Here is a 24,105-nt window from a genome sequence, read left to right as displayed (position 1 = left end):
ATGGGCCAAATACCATATTTATAAAAGAGGTATGGTAAATTAATAAAAATATAAATAAATGAGAGGTATGGTAAATAAATAAAACATTTTTTATATTTACTCCATAAGTCACCTTATATACATGTAAGGGTGTAAACAAATAAAAATATAAGTAAAGTGGAGGTATGGTAAATAAATAAAACATATTTTTATACTTACTCAAAAGGTATGGTAAATAAATAAAAATATAAATAAACTAGACGTATCGTAAATAAATAAAACCTCTTTTTATATTTAGTCCATAACCCTCGTTCTATTTATGAAGGCTCAAGAAAGAGGTTTTATTTAAGTGAATCCTATGGGCCAAATACCATATTTGTAAAAGAGGTGTGGTAAATTAATAAAAATATAAATAAAGGAGAGGTGTGGTAAACAAATAAAACATTTTTTTATATTTACTCCATAAGTCACCTTATATTTACGAACACTCAAAAAATGGGTTATATTTAGGTCAAACCTATGGCCAAAATACTATGGGACAAATACTATGGACTAGATTGTTATTAATACCATGCAAAAAACCATTATTAACCCTAATATTAGAATTAATAAAAATAAAAATGGCACATGGTATTGACCCATGGTATTCACCTTGAATGTAGCCTATTTAAATGGGGGAATTAAACCAGCATGTAGCCTATGCTAAGATTCACTAGGACTTTACAAAGTTTTCTTATTTAGTGAAAAACTCGTCAAGATCTTACAAGATTTTATAAGTGAGTAAAATATTTGCCATGCCTGGTGAGGGATTCGCCAAAAAATTATATATACATATTATATTATTGATAAAATCGCCTTCCATTTTTCCTATATACCATGGAGATTCGCCCATTTATTATATTTATAAATTTAGGGGGGGTTCTTAAAATTTTCCCTGCTTCCGGCGACAGGTATACATCAATGACCTTTGACCGAAAGATTTTGCGTGGTGTTCGACGCCAAGTCCTTTATTCACACCACGTGAATTGTACTGCAGTACCTTGAGGGTCATCATCATTATCGGTGATTCCTCTCGCGCTTGTTAACAGTTTACATCATTGACTGGTAATCAAGCAATGTCTTTCCATGTTCGACTTCAAAACATTTCTCACATGGATCGACTTGTACTTCGAGTGAAGATTGGACGAGATTGAAGACCTTGGATCTAGTTTCATCCATCCGGGCTGCGATATATATTCAGGAAAAATAAAGACATTGAAATGTACAGCATTGCAGCACAGATAATCATCCTACCAAAAGGATGATGACTCCATCAGAATCATGAGTCTACCATCAAACAATTGTCTGTCCTATGTACATGAAAATGAATTTATAAAGACTGAGCATGGGAATGCCCGCCTCAGCTAGATCATGATAACAATATGAAGATAATGTATTGTATTGTATCTTATTATAGGTCTCCTCCCAGCATTGGAAGAACTTCGGATTCTCCTCATAAAGCATTTCACCCGATAAACGACCTCATACTTTAGGGGGAAACTGTTATAGACATTTTTGTGCCTTACAGCTCTAAGCATGAAATGTCCATAAACCAAGGGATCCTAAGTCCCTAAAAGTGTTGTTCCAGCTCCTAAAGAAACAAGGTCAACAAATTACAGCTTCTCCCAGAAGTTCTCCACTAGAAACTGCTCAGAACTAGTCAAATCAGGATCATTTTAGCTGCTCCACTAGCTAGCTGCGTTGCAAAGCACCCAAATACACTAGCTAGGTGCGTTGCAATGCACCTAAATGCACTACCAGGGTGCATTGAGCGGGAAATGACAAGTGGCAGAGTCATTCCACGAGGTGGAGAGACAATGGAAGTTTCCAGAATCTTCCCCAATGACACTTGCCTCACTGAATTCGACCAGTGATGAGTAAGAGGCTCTCAGTCTCCAAGTGGAAGCAAGAACTGACAGAGAGAAGCCACTAATCAATTCATGAGCTGACTCATCCCCTTTGCATACATCTATATATGGATCCCTCACCAAGAGATCCAGGGGCTGGAATTTTGTACATTGCAGAGAATTGCTGTTGGTTTTGAGATAGATATCAGAGTATTGGGTGATTTATGCTTTGTTGGAGGTGAAGAGGGGATTCTATGCTGGGAAGTTGATGCTGGATTAGGAATCATCGGTTGTAACTCCTCCTGGATCTTCTTGTTTTATCAATAAAACTATTTGAGTTTCTCCTACATGCTTGTATATCATTGATGTTGTTTACATTTGTATGTTTAGCTTAAATCTGATCCTAAGCTATTTATGAATATAAATCCATGTCTTTGTGTAGTTTCCTTCTTCTGTGATCTTATAGGAACTTGGTGAAGCTGGGCAAGTAAGGGAGCAGGTAGCTGGAAGCTGTCAAATAGGAGAGAGATTGGATCAAAGGACTAGCGCAAGACACAGGTTGGTTCATCCTATTCCTCTTCGTTTATAGTTCATAAAGGAGAATACGAAAGTAGTTTTCCCTGTTTGTTTCTGAGGTCACTGTCACACCTCAGTGGGATAGGGTCGTTTTGAATAGACACTTTTCCCGTTAACAAAATGGCGACTCCACTGGGGATCGTGTCTAGTTAGTTTTTTTGTGTTTCTCTTGTTGTTTGTTTCATAAACTTAGAAGTAGCGAATCGAACTGCATTTGCCATTAACAAATGCAAAGTAGACATCTGCTACCTCAATCCATTCACTGGATCTGTTTATGATTTGAACAGCTGATTCACAAATGATCTGATTACCCTTTGTGATAGCTCTTAAACCTCTTTTAAATCTACCCTCTGATTGTGCATTACTGATTGCTTTTACTCGGCCAAAAACCATAGATTAAACTGCAAACCGTGACCCAGAACCTAGATAGAATTCTCGTTTCTGCCCCAGCGTAGGCTCTGTGAAGAGATCCTGCATTTCAGCGCAGTTCCCGAGAGGGAAACCTGCGTTGCAATCCAATTTCTCTGTGTAGCAGGTGCGTTGATCGGCCTAGCCTTGTGTAGCTGAGGTTCTTTGCTCAATTTTTTCAGTTTTGTCTCTTATTTTTGCAGCCTATGATCAGTGTGTGTGTCTGTTTAAAAACCCCTTTTCTTTGCCTTAATTCCACCTCAGTTGTATAAAATAAACAGTATATGTTTTTGTGTGTTTGTTACGTCATTTACAGTTTCCCATTGCAAAAGTAGAATAGTCATACCGTCGTCCTTTGATTTAGATCTGTCGTAAGTGTCGATTTTGATCTTAGGAGAAAGTTTATTTGCTGTTGACAGTTGATTATGCTTTTACTTTTGCCTTTGGCTTGAGTTTGTGAATTTCTAGTGTCGAAACAAGTGTTTATTTCAAAATCATAAAGTGTCGTAATCCTCTCTACCTTTTGATTTCGAAAAGAAGCTTGTTTATGTTTTTCACTCGAAAATGAATTCAAATTTGTACAACAACTTTCTTTTTAGGCATCAATATTAAGAAAGTGAAAAATAAATACATGCACATGTGCATTTGCATATTGACAGTCTATTTGGCTTGATTTAGGAAAAGTGCATTTACAGTGTGCTCTTTGCTCTTTGAGAAAAGATTGTGTCTTTCTTTTCCCTTGTAGCTAGGATTTTCATTGCTAAAAAGAGATAAAAGCTTGCTTATCATCTTTAGATTGCATTTTAGGAATTACATCTACATCTCGTGGTGAACCCAAAAGGCAAACTTCATAAGAAAGATCAACCTAAAATAAATTCAATGAACTTAACAACGCTTTGTAACTTAATGCACAACATTTAGAGGTCTAGACTAGAGACGTATTCTGGCGTCGTAAAGCCTGGTAACTGTTGTCCTCACTGATGGTTGGGTGATTCCTCCACTTTGAGACGATAAGTGCCAGTATGGACTTGTGCTCCCATGTACCGTCGAGTATATATTGGGAGACCCCTATAGGCATAAAACCTTTATCCATAGGAAGCCGTGTCGGCCGCCCTACTGATCGCAATGCACCGAACACAGCATTCGGGAAGAATCACTACCGTACCGTAAAAAGTATTTTGCAGTTTCGCGATTGGTTTGGTACTCCCTCTACCTAGACCTCCAGAGCAGTCCCTTTCATTCCTTTTCAGACTCCTTAACAGAAAAGGTCCATCTGAGCACTTGTCACTTCAGGCTCATTAAAAATCGAAGGAGACTAGAGTCATCTTTTGTTTTTTCTCGACTCTTAAAAACTGAAAAAACAAGTTGTGTCTGTTAACACCCAGGTTGTTCCCTATGACTCCCAAGGGAATACGGCCGGGGTAACCACTAACCAATCTTTGGATCACTGTTTCTAGCCAAACTGTGATCAGAGAGGGCTCTCTCTTTATGATTTGTATCTGTTTATGATAGGGTTTTAGGCTAGCTATCATGCACAGGTTCGTTTATGTTTTGGTTGAAGAGTTTCTTTTAGGTCTTATGATGTAGTATTCAAAGAGTCAAATATCATTGGGCAATGGAGTCTATGGCTGTATAGGTGTCTAGAAACCTTGAGGTGAACTGGTGAAACTTACAGGGCCATTTGGATACTTCATACAACAAAATTTTTGATTTATAACACGAACAGGTGAAAAAACCAGTGAAAGCAATTAAGAATTTTCACTAAAGTATTCGAGTATTTCCACCAAACTAGGTATGAGAAACAGATAGATGCCTCAGGAGCAAAACTTGAATCCCTGGGGATGTCTATCACTGTGGAAGATATAATTTTGAAGTGCAGCAATTAAGAATTACACTTCATTCACTGTATCTGAAGAAAACATGGATAATAGCTCAGATTGAGTTCAGGGTAATCAGTGATTAAATCCTGGAACTATTCTTCTACTTTTCTATTAAGTGTAAAACATTTAAACAATGAAAGAGAACAAAAGACTCGAAAAACATGTAACACAGAGATTTAAGAAAGACTTATTGTTTTATGAAACACTCTGGAATCCTGCAACATTCACCATTCATCACAATGCATCAAGGTACGCCAAGCTTCAGAAATTCCATTCACCCTTTGTATTATTTCTCTGAGAATTTTCACAGCAAATGAGATGCCCAAAATGAAAATAACAACAACCCCTTTAGCTTCTGCGAGGGGTGAATATATACTTGCGATTGTTTACAAAATATCTGAGTTCTAAGTTATCTCAGACTTAATATTCTCACCAACTTTTGAGATATTATTATCAGAAATTTATTATAGCATTGAATACAAGATAAAGGCGTCTTGATGTTCTGTCAGAAGATATTTTGGCCTTTGGGAGCTGCTAAGTCGGTTGGGATACTTTGATCAAATGCTGGAGAACCCGACCTTTTGGCTTGTGCGCTGTATTTCGGGTCTGCTACCTTGTGATGGTGATTGCTGTTGTGGTGAGTAAATAGCCCTGCTGAGTTGGCTCAGCATCTGTCTCTTCCTTGTAGATTTTATCCACCAAAATTCTGCCTGTGCATGACTGTTCATAAACTGGAGAAAAACTATCGCTACAGGTTCGGGCCTGATAAGATTACCTATGTCAAATTCCTCCATTCTTCCTGTGTGGGCAATTGATGATTTATGATTGCCCCCATAGTCTCATCTGCTTCTGTATACTTAAAGAAATTTGGTGGTGTATCAAACAGGTGATCAATTTCATTCATGATAAAAAACAGGTTATCCACCCTATCATACAAATTCTGCCCTGATGCTGGCCCTGTTTCTGCTGAGGTACTGGGCTGTTTTGCTATTTGTGCTGCAGCATGTGCATCAACCCTTTTGATGTAATTTTCCAGGGTAAGCAGCCTTCCTACACTGCTTAATATGCTGGGGAGGCCTCTGTTTTGTAATGCCACAAATCTGTCCAGGAATTTGTTGATCTCGGTCTGCATATCCTGTGTTCTTCTTTCCAGCGTTCCAACTAGGTTTCTTAGTGTCAGGACTCTTTTAACTACTGAGATTGTTTCAGTCCTGTTAGTAATTCCCATGGTAGCTAGTTGAGAGCTAGTTTTGTTATTCAAAATAGTGATCATTCTGCTGGCAGCATCTGGCATGTGGCCCAAGCTTGCTCTAGCTCTCTGTACTTCCCTGTTTGCCTTGGTAATGAGTACTATTTGCTCATCCATAGTCTCAATATACTGCCACTGATTGGTGATGGACCGCCCAATGTTACCCCAGAGGACTGCTTTTAGTTCTGCTGTTACTTTTTCTAGTGCAAGCTCTTTTTCTAGTTCAGCTATTCTCTTTTTTAGAGCTTTTATTTCTCTTTCCTTTGCTGCCTCATTCTGCTTGCTTTTATCAAATCTTTCATTCACCTTAGTCAAAGACTTTTTGACTTCATCAAGCTCTTTCATTTGGGATTCAAGAACTCGGATCTCAGCTTGCAACTTCTGCATATCCAGACTAGGAGTCTGCTCTATTGTTGGCGTAGTTGTGGCTGTAGATGGTGCTGTAGTTCCCGTCTGCTGAGGAGGAAGAGTAGTTATTGGAGTAGCTTCTTCAAGATTGATTACTTCCGGAGGGGGCTGGGAAGTTTGGCCTTCTTCTCTTTGCTTTAATGCTGCTTGTAGTGCTGCCTTTGCAGCTTCTGATTCTCCTAGCTTGTCTTGAGTCCGAACTAGCTCCTTGTACAGGGATATCATTAGGTCTGTAGCATCCTTTTCCTGCCTTTGCTGGGCAACCTCGTCTATTTGTGGATGGATGGTAGCTGGGAGCTTGATTTTCTTTCTTAAGGCCGCCATGTCTGCATCCCTTAGCTTCAAGAGTTCTTGGATACCTTTAACATCTTTAGGATCATGTCCTATTTCTATAATTACATCTTCCAAGGACTTGATCCTGTTGTCCTTGGCTTGTGATGATGCTCTTTCCAATTCCAGCTGAGAGGCTGTGTTATCAAGGCTACTCTTCAATTTGTAGTTCTCCAATGTTTCATCTGCCAAGGAGGCATACACCATTTCACCGGTTTGCTTATGCAGTTCGATCTTATCCATAGGGTGTATGTCTTTAGCCATAACCTCCATGTTGGTTCTTAGATAATCCGAGGTAGATTGAGGATGCAGCGTTGTGGGCATGAAGTGACTCATGATCATCTTGCCTTCACTTACATCAAAGGCAGACATGAGTCTTTGCTGATTGGTAGGAGCCAGGTTCAGCAAATGATTGTACAGCTGTACTTTAATAGGATCACTTCTCCTCTTAATGTCAATAAATTGCTGTTTGATGCTTGACTGTCCTTCTCTGTGCTGGCTGGAGGAGCTGACCTCTCCTCCTATAGCTCTATCATGTTCATGCTGGAATGAACTGGTTGAAACTTCTCCACTGGGTGGGCCCATGCCCATTGCTTGCCTTACTGCTATGTCATCCTCTGGAAAGTCATTTAGTCTTTGTCTTTTCTCTCCCCGATTGATGGATGAAGTCAGGGGAGTCTCTCTATCTCTTTTCCTGGTTAAGTCCTCCTTTTGTGGGGTTTGGAGGACCGAGGTATCAACAGTAGTCTCTGCCCTAGGAGGCACTTTTGTCTGAGCCTGTTGCTCTGTGGAGCTTGGAGCATCAATCACTTTTTCTTGCTGCAAGGGCTGCTGTTCACTATATTGTACCTCTTCTTGTTGCTGCCCTTGTTCCTGCTGCTCCATTTCTTCTTGCTGCTGTAGCAATGTATCCACTTGTTCTTCTGTCAATGGAGGTGGCTGCTCCACCTGCTTCCCTTTATCTTTGCTTGCTGTCTGCGGTGCCTTCTCGGCAGTTTGCTGCTGGGTTGTTGATGATGTAGTAGCTGCTCCCAGCTGTCTTCTGTATGAATGAGGAACCTGTCCACAATTTTCCAAGTCAGCTTGCTTTTGTATATTTCTAGCTTCTCTTTCTAGAAGCTCTTCAGCAGTTATTTCTTCTTCTAAGGTACCCTCTTCCCAGCTTAAGGCATTGGCATACTGTTCAATCTCAGGTTGTCTCTTGTGTGCATAACCACCCAATTTGTATCTTATCCTCCTGAGGGAGATAGAATGATTGGGGTCATAGGGTACCCATTCAAAACTAGTTTGCAGTCTGAGGCCTTCCAGGATAGTGTTTGCCTCTTTCCATCCCTCCTCTTTTCTGTTATATAGGAAAGGACCCAGCTGGCTCCTTACCTTTAGCTGTGACTTCTTGTTCTTGCTCTGAAAATGCAGGTAGTCTGAGTTGCCAAACTGTCTGAAATATTCCAAGGCAAAAAGCCTCATGGGGACATACCTTGGCAATCTAAAAGGTGTCAACTCACAGCCATATATTCTGATGACTGTATGGTTTTGGTAGAAGTACCAATTCCCAATGCTGTAGGACTTATTCAAATGGAGAATTCTCCTCATGTCATCGGTTAGTCTAGGAGGAGGAGTACCCTACAGTACTGTCATGGCTGGATAAATGAATAAGTCAATGAACTCATTGTATGTATAAGGTGACACAGAGGTATGATGAAAAACAGAGGTCCAGAACACAACTGACCTTGGACTTCCTTGGGCATTGAGTGGCTTTAAAGGAAAAGAGAAGGTGGCTGGTTGATAAAACAAGAAGAGGTGGTATATGTATGAGGTATACCTGAATAGTCTTTCTCTCTTTAAGTTCATAAACTGGTCATGGATTTTATCTGCAATGTATGTAGCATAATCATAATGCACAGCTGGGGGCTTACCAGGAGAGAATAGAGACAGCATTGCTATTATGGTTTCATCCACATCCTCCATTCCCTTGAATCCTAGGGCATAGCTGATTAAATCCACTAACATCCTGCCCAATTCATTCAAATATTGATACCCAATAGGAGGGGTTCTGATGGTGTCCGAGCCTGGTCTTACAAACAGCTGATTAATCTTAATGATTTGGTCACCTGACAGCTTGCTCCCTTTGTTTACCAAATTCTGCATATAGAGGGGGGTCAATTGCTTGGCAGTATGGAAGTGCAGCATTCCATTTATACTTTCTGGGGTAATCTGGAACAGGACTGAGCCTGTGGGGCTGATGACAGCTCTTTGGTTTGAGTCATAGCATTCCTGGCAGCTGTAGACCAATTCTGGCATAGGATTTACTTGGGGGAGGTTGTAGATGGGCAAGTTTGAGTCCCAAATCCCCAAGATATCTGCCCCACTCAGGTGCTGGGCCTTCAACTCATTCATCATCTGGATATTGTATTTGGAGCCCATAGGGAACCAGTCCAGCATCTGATAATCCATGTCTCCTAGGGCTTTCCATGCTAATTCCTGGTGAGGAGCATTGAGGGGCTTGATATTCAGAGCAATAGGAGTCTCCATGGCCTTCTTCAAAGTTCAACAATTGTAGGTGGATTGTTTAATGGAAGCAACACAGAATAGAAGTGATTTTCTGTAAAAACAGTTTGTATCTCAGAGACCAGAGGAGGAAATTACACAACAGCAGTTGAAATACTGTTTGTTTCAGGAGCAGGGCTTCTCTATGGTCTCACTATGTCCTCTTTTAGCGGGTGAATTGAGCTTAACAAGAAATTAGCCGGGAATACGCAGTGAATGTTGTCTTTGAGTGAAATTACAGGTATTAAGGCTCGGCTGGTGTCTTTGGACTTCACAATTGCAAATGTGGATGTGCAGAGGGAAATGGCCGGTGAAAATATAATTTTTATGGTGTCCTTAGCCCCCTGAGTAACTTTTATTTCAATAACAGGCGTATGGAGGGCAGCAAGCGGTAAATACCTGTTAATTGACGAACAGAGGTCGCATGGGCGTGCACAGTTGGAGCTGTGGAGGTCGCCTCGGTCAATCGAGCAGGTTGGCGAAAATTTGGACGTAAACGCTCATGCAGAGAAACAGTAGAGAAACGCACAAACAATGGAAAAATAGACGTTTTTTGGCTTAATATGGGCTTTTTATGATTTTGGCGCTTTTAGTGATGACGTCAGCATGACGTCATTGATGGGTCAAGGTCAAGTGACGTCAGCTGACGTCATCGGGTGACGTGTCAATACACTGTTGGTCCATGGGGGCGATGAGGTGGCAGCCATGTCAGCGGCCAGGTGGACGAATAACAGGGGCGAGGGCAAGCGGATATGACGTGGCGAAGCATTAGTGGAAGAGAGATGGCGGTTAGGACCGTAGCGGTTACGGTTAAGGCTAACCGCTACGGTCTCTCGGGGTGGTTTTGGTACGACGCTGAATGTGTCAGGCCTTGCTCCGAGAGACTTTAGCGCTTGACGCGTGGAGAGGCCCTGACGTGATGCAACGTCACCTTCTCGGGCGGTAAAGGACGGCTGCGGGGGCTGCTCCGATATCATCGTGGATCGTCGGATCTTCGGGCCTTGATCCGACGGTGGGCGGAGCAACAACATGCGCGGGTGATATGTGGGCGGAAAACTTTGGGTTGCGGGTTTCTTTAATGGTTTTTCCAATGTTTTTTCATAAAATCAAACTGCGCGCTAACCCTTTGGAAATGCGCCAGAGGCGGGTTTTTGACTTTGGGTAATTCTTGCAAAGGTTTTAAGGGGTAAAAGAGGGTTTACGAAGGTTTTTCAATGCAAATGGTGGTTTGAGGAGCGAGTTGGCTTGTAGCAAGGGGGAATGGGATGTGATAGGTTCACCAAGGTGACCAGAGGTCTCTTAGGTTCCTTTTGCAGAGCATATGGCTATAATGCCAAGGGGAGGAGTATTTATAAGATTTTGGGGCTTTATACACCATAGTGTTAGTATTATTAGGGGAGGGGTAAGATGAGGGAGCTATATAGTAGAATTAGAGGTTAATATGAATGAGGGGAGCAAATGAAGGGGATTTTACTGAGTTTATGTAAAGTTGATTTAGTTTTGAGAGTAGATCAAAATGAAAAGATCTTGGACAAGAAACGTGGCTTCTGAAAGAACAAGAACCATCATGAAACCATGATCTCTCTTCATAAATCTCAGCTAAAGAAAGGGAATGTTAGTAATGGAATGAAGGGGGAGAGGGAGGTTAGTCATGCTCCTTGCTGTAATTTGATGGATTCACCACTTTGTCCATTGATAGATTTTTGCCTTGGCAAAACACCTCTTGACATGTGTGAAATGGTGAAAATACCTTTTCTGCAACCACAACTGCTTACCCAGCTACTTTCCTAACATTTTTTGTTTCTCCTTGGAGGGTGCATTTAGGCTTGCAAACCCTTACTTGCCTTTTCTTTTCTTTGGCTTTTTCTTTATTCTTTTCTATCTACTTCTACCCTTATCTCTTCCAAGGTCCCAGATTAAGCTGTTGGGAACCTTTACTTCTCTACCTAAACTACTTGTCTGCCAAGATTAAACAGTTTGGACAGACTTCTTTCTCTATTCTATAACTCAAAATTGAAACATGGCATGATCCAGGTTAAACTGTTGATTCATCCACAAAATTGAAATAAGGTCCTCAATATTTGAAACAGATTACACACCTCTTGTTCTCTAGGAAATATGGGATCTTTGTTATACCAAAGCAGAGCATATTTGGACTTTCCTTGGCCAATCATGAAATATGAAACCTATTAGTATAGGTATCCAACAGTGGCTCCACATGGGGATGGTTTTTCTTCTGAAAGACCAAGAACAGCAGGTCAGATTGCCTTGTTCTTTGACTGCCCATCCCAATCTTTGAAGTTTGCTGCAAAAACGTGTCAAAATTGTGTGCTTTTTTCTTGGAAGACCTCTGATTCTACTTGCCTCTAGCAGGTTGGTGAATCACTTGGAAAACTGTATTTTACAATCTAAAACAGAAAACAATATGTACATCTGCATATATACAATGAATCCTTAGTTTCCATTCATGGGGAATAGTCAAAGTAGTGCTTCAGCATCCTGCCATTGACAGGACCTTCATCCAAGTCAGTTTCAGTCAGACTTTTAAGGAAGTAAGTGTTGTTACCTTGTACTGCTTGGATAGCAAATGGTCCTCTCCATAAAGAGTCAAACTTTCCATGTTTTCCTTTCTCTTCTCTTCTTGCATCCCACTTTAAGACTTTGTCCCCCATATTGAAATCTTCTGCTTTGGTTCTCCTATCAAAGGCCTTTTTCAGTTTCTCTTGTAATATCTGCACTCTGCTGAAAACTTGTTCTCTAGTTTGCTGTAAACAGATTATCTGATTGATCCTCCTTTGCATATCATTTGGCTCTGCTTGGCTTTCTTGCAGAAGTTTCATAACCGGCACTCCTAGTGATGAAGGAAATTTGGCTTCTAATCCGTAGACTAACTCATATGGGCTGGTCCCAATAGATCTTTTTGTTGTTAGTCTATCTGCCCATAAAGCATTTACTAGTTTCTTATGCCAGTTCTTTTTGTTTTCCTCCAGCACTCTCTTTATGATGTTTATTAAACTTTTGTTTGATGATTCAGCAAGGCCATTTCCTTGAGGATAATAAGCTGTAGAATGGCCCAAAGTAATGTGAAATTTATGGCAGAAGTTCACCATTTTCTTGGATCTGAAAGCAGCGGCATTGTCTGTTATTATCTTGTCTGGACAGCCAAATCTAGCCAGTATATTGTTTTCCAAAAACTGAATAATTACTGAATCATTTGCTTGTCTGCATGGGGCAGCTTCAATCCACTTGGTGAAGTAGTCTGTTGCTGTTAAAATCCATCTGTGTTGCCCTGAAGATGAGGGATGAATTTCCCCAATGAAATCCAAGCCCCATTGTTGAAAAGGTCTCTCTGTTGCAATGGGCTTCAAAGGAAGTGGCAGCAACTGTCTTTTGCCTTCAAACAGTTGGCATTTGTGGCATGAGGCTGTAAATTTCTTAACATCAGAGAACATAATGGGCCAGTAGTACCCAGCCCTCAATATCTTGTCCACAGTGGACTTCCAGTACAAATGTCCACCGCAATCTCCAGCATGGAAATCTTGCATGATTTTGTTAGTTTCATTCTCTATTAGACAGTGCAGCAGGATACCTTCATGGTTTTTCCAAAGTAGATTTCCATCCATCACACAAAATCTAGATGTTTTCATTTTTAGGAACCTACACTTAGTTCTGGACAGTCCTGGGGGAGCACACAGGTTTTGTAACACATAACAGATGTCAGAGTACCAAGGAGATTGTTCAAAGGCTACATTGATCTTTGGAGTCGCCAGCTCTGTTTCACTGTCCAGTTGGTTGATATCTAAGGCTTGGAAATTTGCTTCTGTCATTAATTTGGCCAAACCTTGCCCTTTTATCAGCTTTGTGGGCTTTATTTCAATGTCAAATTCTAGTATATTGGCAATCCATTTTCCTCTCCTACCCTCTAAGTTTTCTTGGGTGAGAATGTCTTTGACAATAGGACTTGGTACATAAGCCACAACATGGGAGTAAAGGATGTAAATCCTAAAGTCTTTAATAGCTTTGATCAAAGCATAGGCTTGTTTTTCCATAATTTGATACTTTAGAGGGGCATCCCTAAGAGCTCTGCTAAAAAAAGCAATAGGCTTCTCATTCCCTTGGTCATCTTTCTGTAATAAAACAGCAGCAATAGTATGTTGGGAAGCAAAGGAGAAAATGATAAAGTCTCTGTCAAACTGAGGATTGGTTAACACTGGGGTTTGTGTCAAGGCCAATTTTATACTTTCAAAGGCTTGCTTTGCTTCAACAGTCCACTTGACCTTTGAATCTTTCTTTAGCATATTGTTTAGTAATCTGGTTAATTCTGCTAAATTCGGGATAAACCTTCTTAAAAAGTTGATTTTCCCTAAGAATCCTTGCAATTCCTTGACATTCCTTGGATGAGGCATTTGTAGGATAGCTTGTATCCTATCTGGATCAATTCTTATGCCATCTTTTGAGATAATGTGTCCTAAAAGTTTCCCTTCTTCCAAGCCAAATAATGACTTCTTGGGGTTTAAGGAAATGCCATATTTCCTACATGTTATGAAAATCTGTCTCAAATGTTTCAAGTGTTCTTGGTCAGATTTTGAAAAGGGTGTTAGATCATCTAAGTAAATGACCAAAAAGTCATGAATCTCTTTTGCAAAAGCAATGTCCATTGCTCTTTGAAACGTTGCCCCTGCGTTTTTCAATCCAAAGGGCATTTTCACATACTTGAAAGTTCCCCATGGGGTTGTAAATGCAGTTTTGTCTTGGTCATCAGGGTGTACTAGGATTTGATTGAAGCCTGAGAATCCATCAAGCAATGATATCCTTGAAGCCCCTACTACTCTTTGAAGAATGTGATCCATTTTGGGTAAAGGGTAGTTATCTTTGAGTGATACTTGATTCAAATTCCTTAAGTCTACACAAAGTCTAATCTCACCAGTTTTCTTTCTTGTAGGGACCAAATTTGAAATCCACTCAGAGAACCTGATTGGTGCTATGATACCAGCTTTGAACATTTTATGTAATTCTTTTTCAATGGAAGGAAGGAGCATAGGATTGATCCTTCTCAATTTCTGTTTGAATGGTTTTTGATTAGGCTTGAGGGGAATGGTGTGCTGGATGACAGCAGTATCATAGGACTTTAGATCCTCATAACCCCAAGCAAAAACATCTTGAAACTCTTTAAAGAGATCAATGTATTTGGGTTTTTGATCAGGGGGCAAAGCAGCAGATAGTTTTATTATTTTAGGCTTGTCAGTGGTACCAATGTTGCATTCTTCAATTGCTGCATCTAATGGCTGCATTTTTGGTTTCCTGGGGACATCATTTGAATCAAAAATGTCTTCTAATGGGGTAAGGCCTACTGGAAGGAAGTTGTCCTTGAGTTGTATGATCTCAGCTTCAGCGCTGCTCATCTCTTCACAGTCAATTAGGTGAATTTGCTGAATGTTTTCATTGTTGAAAATAGTTGGACTTAGTAATTGTTTTGCTGTTCTAGGTGACATTGGGTGAGCAGACTGCTGAAACAGTATTTGTGATTGACTTGCTGACTCAAGTATTTGTGATTGACTTGCTGACTCAAGGTCAATATTTAATCCTGTGAACTCTTGTTGTAAGGTTAAAAAATTGTTTATTTGCATGTCATCCTCAAATACTTGCCATTCTTTGACATTGTTTGGAATAGAGGGTCTGTATTTGACCTCGGCTGTGAAACAGTTATTGGGTTCTAATGGAAATTTGAAGGTGCTGGCAAACGTTGCCAAGCTGTGTGCATGGAGATTGTGACCCCTTGAAATTTTTGTGATAACATACTCAGATAAAGTCTCTAATATTTCAATTACAGCAGATCTGTAGGACCTCAATCTTTTGTCATTGGTGACAAGGTTTCCTTTCACTTGTTGAATTACTAGATCAGAGTCTCCCATGATGGAGAGTTTAGGAGCTTGTAATGACCTTGCTAGTTTGAGACCGAGCAACAGAGCTTCGTATTCTGCCATGTTGTTAGTGCATCTAAAATTCAATCTATAAGCCCTGCCTTCTGCATAATTTTTCTCTTTGTTATGTATCCACACTCCAGCTCCTGCTCCTAGCTTGTTAACTGAGCCATCAAATTCTAGGACCCACAGGATGTCTTGCTGAACAGGAGATTTAAAATTCTGTTCATGGGATGGCAATGTGAGCATGAGTTGGGGTTTCTTTTCCCATTTGTTTTCTAAGACAATTTCATCACTTTTTTGACAATCTTTGACAACTAGAGAAGGGATACTGTGTATTATTGGGCTGATTGATGTTTGGCAGGTGCTACTTGTCTGATCAATGTTTTGTTCTTGCGTGAGTGTTTCGGTCCTAATGTCATTGTTTGAGAGGTCTGCGCTGTCATTGAAGAGGATGAAGGAGTCTATGTCCGAATGAACATCGTATATTGGAAAATTTTGAGGCTTGTCTTCACTGCTGACCATATACTTCATGAGTGTTTCCCTATAAAGTCTTTTTGGTTGCCCAAAGACAGAAATAGTTGCATATGACATGTCTAATTGCAGGGAGCCCTGGAGCTTGGCTCCCCATGATCTTGATAACAGCATCCCATATTTGGGTGGGATATCAGCAACTACAACATCCATTAGAATGGTCTTGTTGGGATATTGAACCAGGGACACACATAAATCTTTTATTAGGCCCAAACATTTGACCTGGCTAGAATCAAAGGAAAACAGGTCTTTGTATGGTCTTGTTACATCCAAATTCAATCTTTCCATGACTGCTTTTGGCATCAGGTTATGAGAGGCACCTGAGTCAAACATTGCATTGTGCAGTATTTTATCGTGAACATGCAGGCTGACATAAAAAGGTAAAACCCCTGTGACTATTGTTTTTCCATCTCCCTCTGGGCCAAACAGTAATTCTGGAGTGTCATCTAGCACATTTACATCATCTTTGCTATTGGTGAGCTGTAGGGATTTCTTTATCTGTTGCTTGTATATGTCATGCTTGGCTAGCTCTGAGAGGGGAATTGCTATCTTTAACTTGCCAATCTCTGTACCTAGGTCAAAAGGTTTGTCAACTTGGGTTTTAGAGTCACGGATAGCAGTCTTTTCTTTGTTCACTAAATCTTCTTGTTGGATTTCATCTTGATTTTGAAACCTGCCCCTTATACTCATGTCTTGAGGGGTAATGTTTGGATTAGGGTGAGAGGACGAGGTTGCCATGGGCTGTTGTAGTGGGGACAGTAGTTCAGTAACCTCCTCAACCACTACTTCTTTTGTAGGCAAGTTTGTTTTGTCATTAGGTTCTGTGACTGAGGTTTCTTTAAACTGCTGTTTCTTCTTTATCTTTTCGGGCTGATTTAGATTTACAGTCCTACTCCTTAGTTTGTATTGTTTATGGACTTCATAAACAGCAGTATCATATCCTTGTTTAAAGTCAAAGGATTCTCCTGTTTTAGTTTGGAATGTTTTGCTTTCATCCTCCTCATGGTCTTCTTGTGTTAAGAAAACATGGCTTTTACCATCCAGACCCATTAAGTTAATTTCAGGATCTTCATTGAGCTGATTGTCTGTGGAAGTTTCTGCATAGTTTTCTTGAAAAGGGGGTCTAATATCCTGGTCAACACTTGTTTTTCCTATGTTTGGGTTCTGATTTCTCCTAAAATTTGGGTTTCTAGGAGGGTTGCTTTGTGATGCCTCCCATGATGATTTTCTTTCAACTGATTCCACTCTTTCACCCAATCTCTTCATGCTGTTTAGTATTGCATCCAGCTTTTGATCAAAACCCGAGGGCTCTTCTCTGAAGCCAGTCTTCTTTTCCAACTTTGCCCTGTTTCTTTTGGAAATTAGGTTAGCCTCTACGGTGACTGCAACCCTTTGAGCTTCTGCAAGGGTTGGAGGATCTCTTTCTTTCAACTGATAGGCCATATCAGAATCAAAACCGTCAGGGAAGTTATACAGGGCCAAATCAGAAGGGGGCCTTAAGTTCTCGGGGATAGCATTATATACATTGTTAAACCTAGCACAATATTCCAAAACTGTTTCTTGGGGACCTCTTTTAATAGTGTTATATTCCCCAAGTATGTGGAGAGGATCCTTCTTTTTCTCCCATCTCTCAATAAAGACTTCGTAAAGCTGATCAGGTGTTGCAATGGAGTTTGCATTGAGGGATCTGAACCAAGTTCTAACATCCCCAGTTAAGCTTTGAACAAAAATTCTCATCCTGACACTGTTATCATCTATTTCATAGGTCTCAAAGTGGTCTTGCATCTTCTTAGCATGCTGGACAGCTGTCAAAGGGCCATGGGAGTCAAAAAATGAGATTTTGGTTTGGTAATCTTGGGGTAGAGCTGGAGCATTAGCTGGTATCTGCAGAGGTGCATACCTGTTAGCCATGTTTATGGGATTTACAGGGTTGACAGGAATAAATGGGACAACAGGGATTACAGGTGTGACAGGGTTAATGGTATGAGTAACAAGCGGGGAACTGGTTGAAAGAGTATGTGCAGATGGTGAAGATGGGAGAGGAGGGCTTTGAGGTGTTGATGATGAACTAGGGGAACTAGGGGTGGACCGGAAAAGAACTTTGCAAGGAGTAGGAATAAGGATAGGTCGATCTGAACTTATATCTGAATCAGCAGGCTTCTCCTGCTTTTGCTGTCTCCTTATGTTCTTTGGAATGATATTTGGATTATCAACAGTGATAGGTTGATTAGGGTCAGGGTTTGCCCTAGTGTGCCTTGGGTTTCTTTTGGGAGCCAGCTTCTAATTCCTTTTGAATTTGTACAAGAAGTTTATATATGTGCAAGGACTGGATGAAAATTTTGGAATGGCTATATATGTTTCAAAGCTAGGATGAAGATTCCCTAATCAGCTCTTCCCTAAAGCTGTTCCTGTGGCACAGAAACAGTCCTGAGGCCTCTTGGCTAGTTTCGGGCTTGATGGTAGCTTCGGAAGATAGATAGTAATTGAAAAATCTTTATGAAGTCCCCAGCGGAGTCGCCAATTATGTTAACACCCAGGTTGTTCCCTATGACTCCCAAGGGAATACGGCCCGGGTAACCACTAACCAATCTTTGGATCACTGTTTCTAGCCAAACTGTGATCAGAGAGGGCTCTCTCTTTATGATTTGTATCTGTTTATGATAGGGTTTTAGGCTAGCTATTATGCACAGGTTCGTTTATGTTTTGGTTGAAGAGTTTCTTTTAGGTCTTATGATGTAGTATTCAAAGAGTCAAATATCATTGGGCAATGGAGTCTATGGCTGTATAGGTGTCTAGAAACCTTGAGGTGAACTGGTGAAACTTACAGGGCCATTTGGATACTTCATACAACAAAATTTTTGATTTATAACACGAACAGGTGAAAAAACCAGTGAAAGCAATTAAGAATTTTCACTAAAGTATTCGAGTATTTCCACCAAACTAGGTATGAGAAACAGATAGATGCCTCAGGAGCAAAACTTGAATCCCTGGGGATGTCTATCACTGTGGAAGATATAATTTTGAAGTGCAGCAATTAAGAATTACACTTCATTCACTGTATCTGAAGAAAACATGGATAATAGCTCAGATTGAGTTCAGGGTAATCAGTGATTAAATCCTGGAACTATTCTTCTACTTTGCTATTAAGTGTAAAACATTTAAACAATGAAAGAGAACAAAAGACTCGAAAAACATGTAACACAGAGATTTAAGAAAGACTTATTGTTTTATGAAACACTCTGGAATCCTGCAACATTCACCATTCATCACAATGCATCAAGGTACGCCAAGCTTCGGAAATTCCATTCACCCTTTGTATTATTTCTCTGAGAATTTTCACAGCAAATGAGATGCCCAAAATGAAAATAACAACAACCCCTTCAGCTTCTGCGAGGGGTGAATATATACTTGCGATTGTTTACAAAATATCTGAGTTCTAAGTTATCTCAGACTTAATATTCTCACCAACTTTTGAGATATTATTATCAGAAATTTATTACAGCATTGAATACAAGATAAAGGCGTCTTGATGTTCTGTCAGAAGATATTTTGGCCTTTGGGAGCTGCTAAGTCGGTTGGGATACTTTGATCAAATGCTGGAGAACCCGACTTTTTGGCTTGTGCGCTGTATTTCGGGTCTGCTACCTTGTGATGGTGATTGCTGTTGTGGTGAGTAAATAGCCCTGCTGAGTTGGCTCAGCATCTGTCTCTTCCTTGTAGATTTTATCCACCAAAATTCTGCCTGTGCATGACTGTTCATAAACTGGAGAAAAACTATCGCTACAGGTTCGGGCCTGATAAGATTACCTGTGTCAAATTCCTCCATTCTTCCTGTGTGGGCAATTGATGATTTATGATTGCCCCCATAGTCTCATCTGCTTCTGTATACTTAAAGAAATTTGGTGGTGTATCAAACAGGTGATCAATTTCATTCATGATAAAAAACAGGTTATCCACCCTATCATACAAATTCTGCCCTGATGCTGGCCCTGTTTCTGCTGAGGTACTGGGCTGTTTTGCTATTTGTGCTGCAGCATGTGCATCAACCCTTTTGATGTAATTTTCCAGGGTAAGCAGCCTTCCTACACTGCTTAATATGCTGGGGAGGCCTCTGTTTTGTAATGCCACAAATCTGTCCAGGAATTTGTTGATCTCGGTCTGCATATCCTGTGTTCTTCTTTCCAGCGTTCCAACTAGGTTTCTTAGTGTCAGGACTCTTTTAACTACTGAGATTGTTTCAGTCCTGTTAGTAATTCCCATGGTAGCTAGTTGAGAGCTAGTTTTGTTATTCAAAATAGTGATCATTCTGCTGGCAGCATCTGGCATGTGGCCCAAGCTTGCTCTAGCTCTCTGTACTTCCCTGTTTGCCTCGGTAATGAGTACTATTTGCTCATCCATAGTCTCAATATACTGCCACTGATTGGTGATGGACCGCCCAATGTTACCCCAGAGGACTGCTTTTAGTTCTGCTGTTACTTTTTCTAGTGCAAGCTCTTTTTCTAGTTCAGCTATTCTCTTTTTTAGAGCTTTTATTTCTCTTTCCTTTGCTGCCTCATTCTGCTTGCTTTTATCAAATCTTTCATTCACCTTAGTCAAAGACTTTTTGACTTCATCAAGCTCTTTCATTTGGGATTCAAGAACTCGGATCTCAGCTTGCAACTTCTGCATATCCAGACTAGGAGTCTGCTCTGTTGTTGGCGTAGTTGTGGCTGTAGATGGTGCTGTAGTTCCCGTCTGCTGAGGAGGAAGAGTAGTTATTGGAGTAGCTTCTTCAAGATTGATTACTTCCGGAGGGGGCTGGGAAGTTTGGCCTTCTTCTCTTTGCTTTAATGCTGCTTGTAGTGCTGCCTTTGCAGCTTCTGATTCTCCTAGCTTGTCTTGAGTCTGAACTAGCTCCTTGTACAGGGATATCATTAGGTCTGTAGCATCCTTTTCCTGCCTTTGCTGGGCAACCTCGTCTGTTTGTGGATGGATGGTAGCTGGGAGCTTGATTTTCTTTCTTAAGGCCGCCATGTCTGCATCCCTTAGCTTCAAGAGTTCTTGGATACCTTTAACATCTTTAGGATCATGTCCTATTTCTATAATTACATCTTCCAAGGACTTGATCCTGTTGTCCTTGGCTTGTGATGATGCTCTTTCCAATTCCAGCTGAGAGGCTGTGTTATCAAGGCTACTCTTCAATTTGTAGTTCTCCAATGTTTCATCTGCCAAGGAGGCATACACCATTTCACCGGTTTGCTTATGCAGTTCGATCTTATCCATAGGGTGTATGTCTTTAGCCATAACCTCCATGTTGGTTCTTAGATAATCCGAGGTAGATTGAGGATGCAGCGTTGTGGGCATGAAGTGACTCATGATCATCTTGCCTTCACTTACATCAAAGGCAGACATGAGTCTTTGCTGATTGGTAGGAGCCAGGTTCAGCAAATGATTGTACAGCTGTACTTTAATAGGATCACTTCTCCTCTTAATGTCAATAAATTGCTGTTTGATGCTTGACTGTCCTTCTCTGTGCTGGCTGGAGGAGCTGACCTCTCCTCCTATAGCTCTATCATGTTCATGCTGGAATGAACTGGCTGAAACTTCTCCACTGGGTGGGCCCATGCCCATTGCTTGCCTTACTGCTATGTCATCCTCTGGAAAGTCATTTAGTCTTTGTCTTTTCTCTCCTCGATTGATGGATGAAGTCAGGGGAGTCTCTCTATCTCTTTTCCTGGTTAAGTCCTCCTTTTGTGGGGTTTGGAGGACCGAGGTATCAACAGTAGTCTCTGCCCTAGGAGGCACTTTTGTCTGAGCCTGTTGCTCTGTGGAGCTTGGAGCATCAATCACTTTTTCTTGCTGCAAGGGCTGCTGTTCACTATATTGTACCTCTTCTTGTTGCTGCCCTTGTTCCTGCTGCTCCATTTCTTCTTGCTGCTGTAGCAATGTATCCACTTGTTCTTCTGTCAATGGAGGTGGCTGCTCCACCTGCTTCCCTTTATCTTTGCTTGCTGTCTGCGGTGCCTTCTCGGCAGTTTGCTGCTGGGTTGTTGATGATGTAGTAGCTGCTCCCAGCTGTCTTCTGTATGAATGAGGAACCTGTCCACAATTTTCCAAGTCAGCTTGCTTTTGTATATTTCTAGCTTCTCTTTCTAGAAGCTCTTCAGTAGTTATTTCTTCTTCTAAGGTACCCTCTTCCCAGCTTAAGGCATTGGCATACTGTTCAATCTCAGGTTGTCTCTTGTGTGCATAACCACCCAATTTGTATCTTATCCTCCTGAGGGAGATAGAATGATTGGGGTCATAGGGTACCCATTCAAAACTAGTTTGCAGTCTGAGGCCTTCCAGGATAGTGTTTGCCTCTTTCCATCCCTCCTCTTTTCTGTTATATAGGAAAGGACCCAGCTGGCTCCTTACCTTTAGCTGTGACTTCTTGTTCTTGCTCTGAAAATGCAGGTAGTCTGAGTTGCCAAACTGTCTGAAATATTCCAAGGCAAAAAGCCTCATGGGGACATACCTTGGCAATCTAAAAGGTGTCAACTCACAGCCATATATTCTGATGACTGTATGGTTTTGGTAGAAGTACCAATTCCCAATGCTGTAGGACTTATTCAAATGGAGAATTCTCCTCATGTCATCGGTTAGTCTAGGAGGAGGAGTACCCTGCAGTACTGTCATGGCTGGATAAATGAATAAGTCAATGAACTCATTGTATGTATAAGGTGACACAGAGGTATGATGAAAAACAGAGGTCCAGAACACAACTGACCTTGGACTTCCTTGGGCATTGAGTGGCTTTAAAGGAAAAGAGAAGGTGGCTGGTTGATAAAACAAGAAGAGGTGGTATATGTATGAGGTATACCTGAATAGTCTTTCTCTCTTTAAGTTCATAAACTGGTCATGGATTTTATCTGCAATGTATGTAGCATAATCATAATGCACAGCTGGGGGCTTACCAGGAGAGAATAGAGACAACATTGCTATTATGGTTTCATCCACATCCTCCATTCCCTTGAATCCTAGGGCATAGCTGATTAAATCCACTAACATCCTGCCCAATTCATTCAAATATTGATACCCAATAGGAGGGGTTCTGATGGTGTCCGAGCCTGGTCTTACAAACAGCTGATTAATCTTAATGATTTGGTCACCTGACAGCTTGCTCCCTTTGTTTACCAAATTCTGCATATAGAGGGGGGTCAATTGCTTGGCAGTATGGAAGTGCAGCATTCCATTTATACTTTCTGGGGTAATCTGGAACAGGACTGAGCCTGTGGGGCTGATGACAGCTCTTTGGTTTGGGTCATAGCATTCCTGGCAGCTGTAGACCAATTCTGGCATAGGATTTACTTGGGGGAGGTTGTAGATGGGCAAGTTTGAGTCCCAAATCCCCAAGATATCTGCCCCACTCAGGTGCTGGGCCTTCAACTCATTCATCATCTGGATATTGTATTTGGAGCCCATAGGGAACCAGTCCAGCATCTGATAATCCATGTCTCCTAGGGCTTTCCATGCTAATTCCTGGTGAGGAGCATTGAGGGGCTTGATATTCAGAGCAATAGGAGTCTCCATGGCCTTCTTCAAAGTTCAACAATTGTAGGTGGATTGTTTAATGGAAGCAACACAGAATAGAAGTGATTTTCTGTAAAAACAGTTTGTATCTCAGAGACCAGAGGAGGAAATTACACAACAGCAGTTGAAATACTGTTTGTTTCAGGAGCAGGGCTTCTCTATGGTCTCACTATGTCCTCTTTTAGCGGGTGAATTGAGCTTAACAAGAAATTAGCCGGGAATACGCAGTGAATGTTGTCTTTGAGTGAAATTACAGGTATTAAGGCTCGGCTGGTGTCTTTGGACTTCACAATTGCAAATGTGGATGTGCAGAGGGAAATGGCCGGTGAAAATATAATTTTTATGGTGTCCTTAGCCCCCTGAGTAACTTTTATTTCAATAACAGGCGTATGGAGGGCAGCAAGCGGTAAATACCTGTTAATTGACGAACAGAGGTCGCATGGGCGTGCACAGTTGGAGCTGTGGAGGTCGCCTCGGTCAATCGAGCAGGTTGGCGAAAATTTGGACGTAAACGCTCATGCAGAAAAACAGTAGAGAAACGCACAAACAATGGAAAAATAGACGTTTTTTGGCTTAATATGGGCTTTTTATGATTTTGGCGCTTTTAGTGATGACGTCAGCATGACGTCATTGATGGGTCAAGGTCAAGTGACGTCAGCTGACGTCATCGGGTGACGTGTCAATACACTGTTGGTCCATGGGGGCGATGAGGTGGCAGCCATGTCAGCGGCCAGGTGGACGAATAACAGGGGCAAGGGCAAGCGGATATGACGTGGCGAAGCATTAGTGGAAGAGAGATGGCGGTTAGGACCGTAGCGGTTACGGTTAAGGCTAAC

Source organism: Pinus tabuliformis, chromosome 4_1 (assembly GCF_031772625.1).
Source record: "Pinus tabuliformis cultivar Carrire ecotype Pingquan chromosome 4_1, CPIR1, whole genome shotgun sequence".
NCBI lineage: Eukaryota > Viridiplantae > Streptophyta > Pinopsida > Pinales > Pinaceae > Pinus > Pinus tabuliformis.
Note: the sequence above shows the minus strand (reverse complement) of the source record.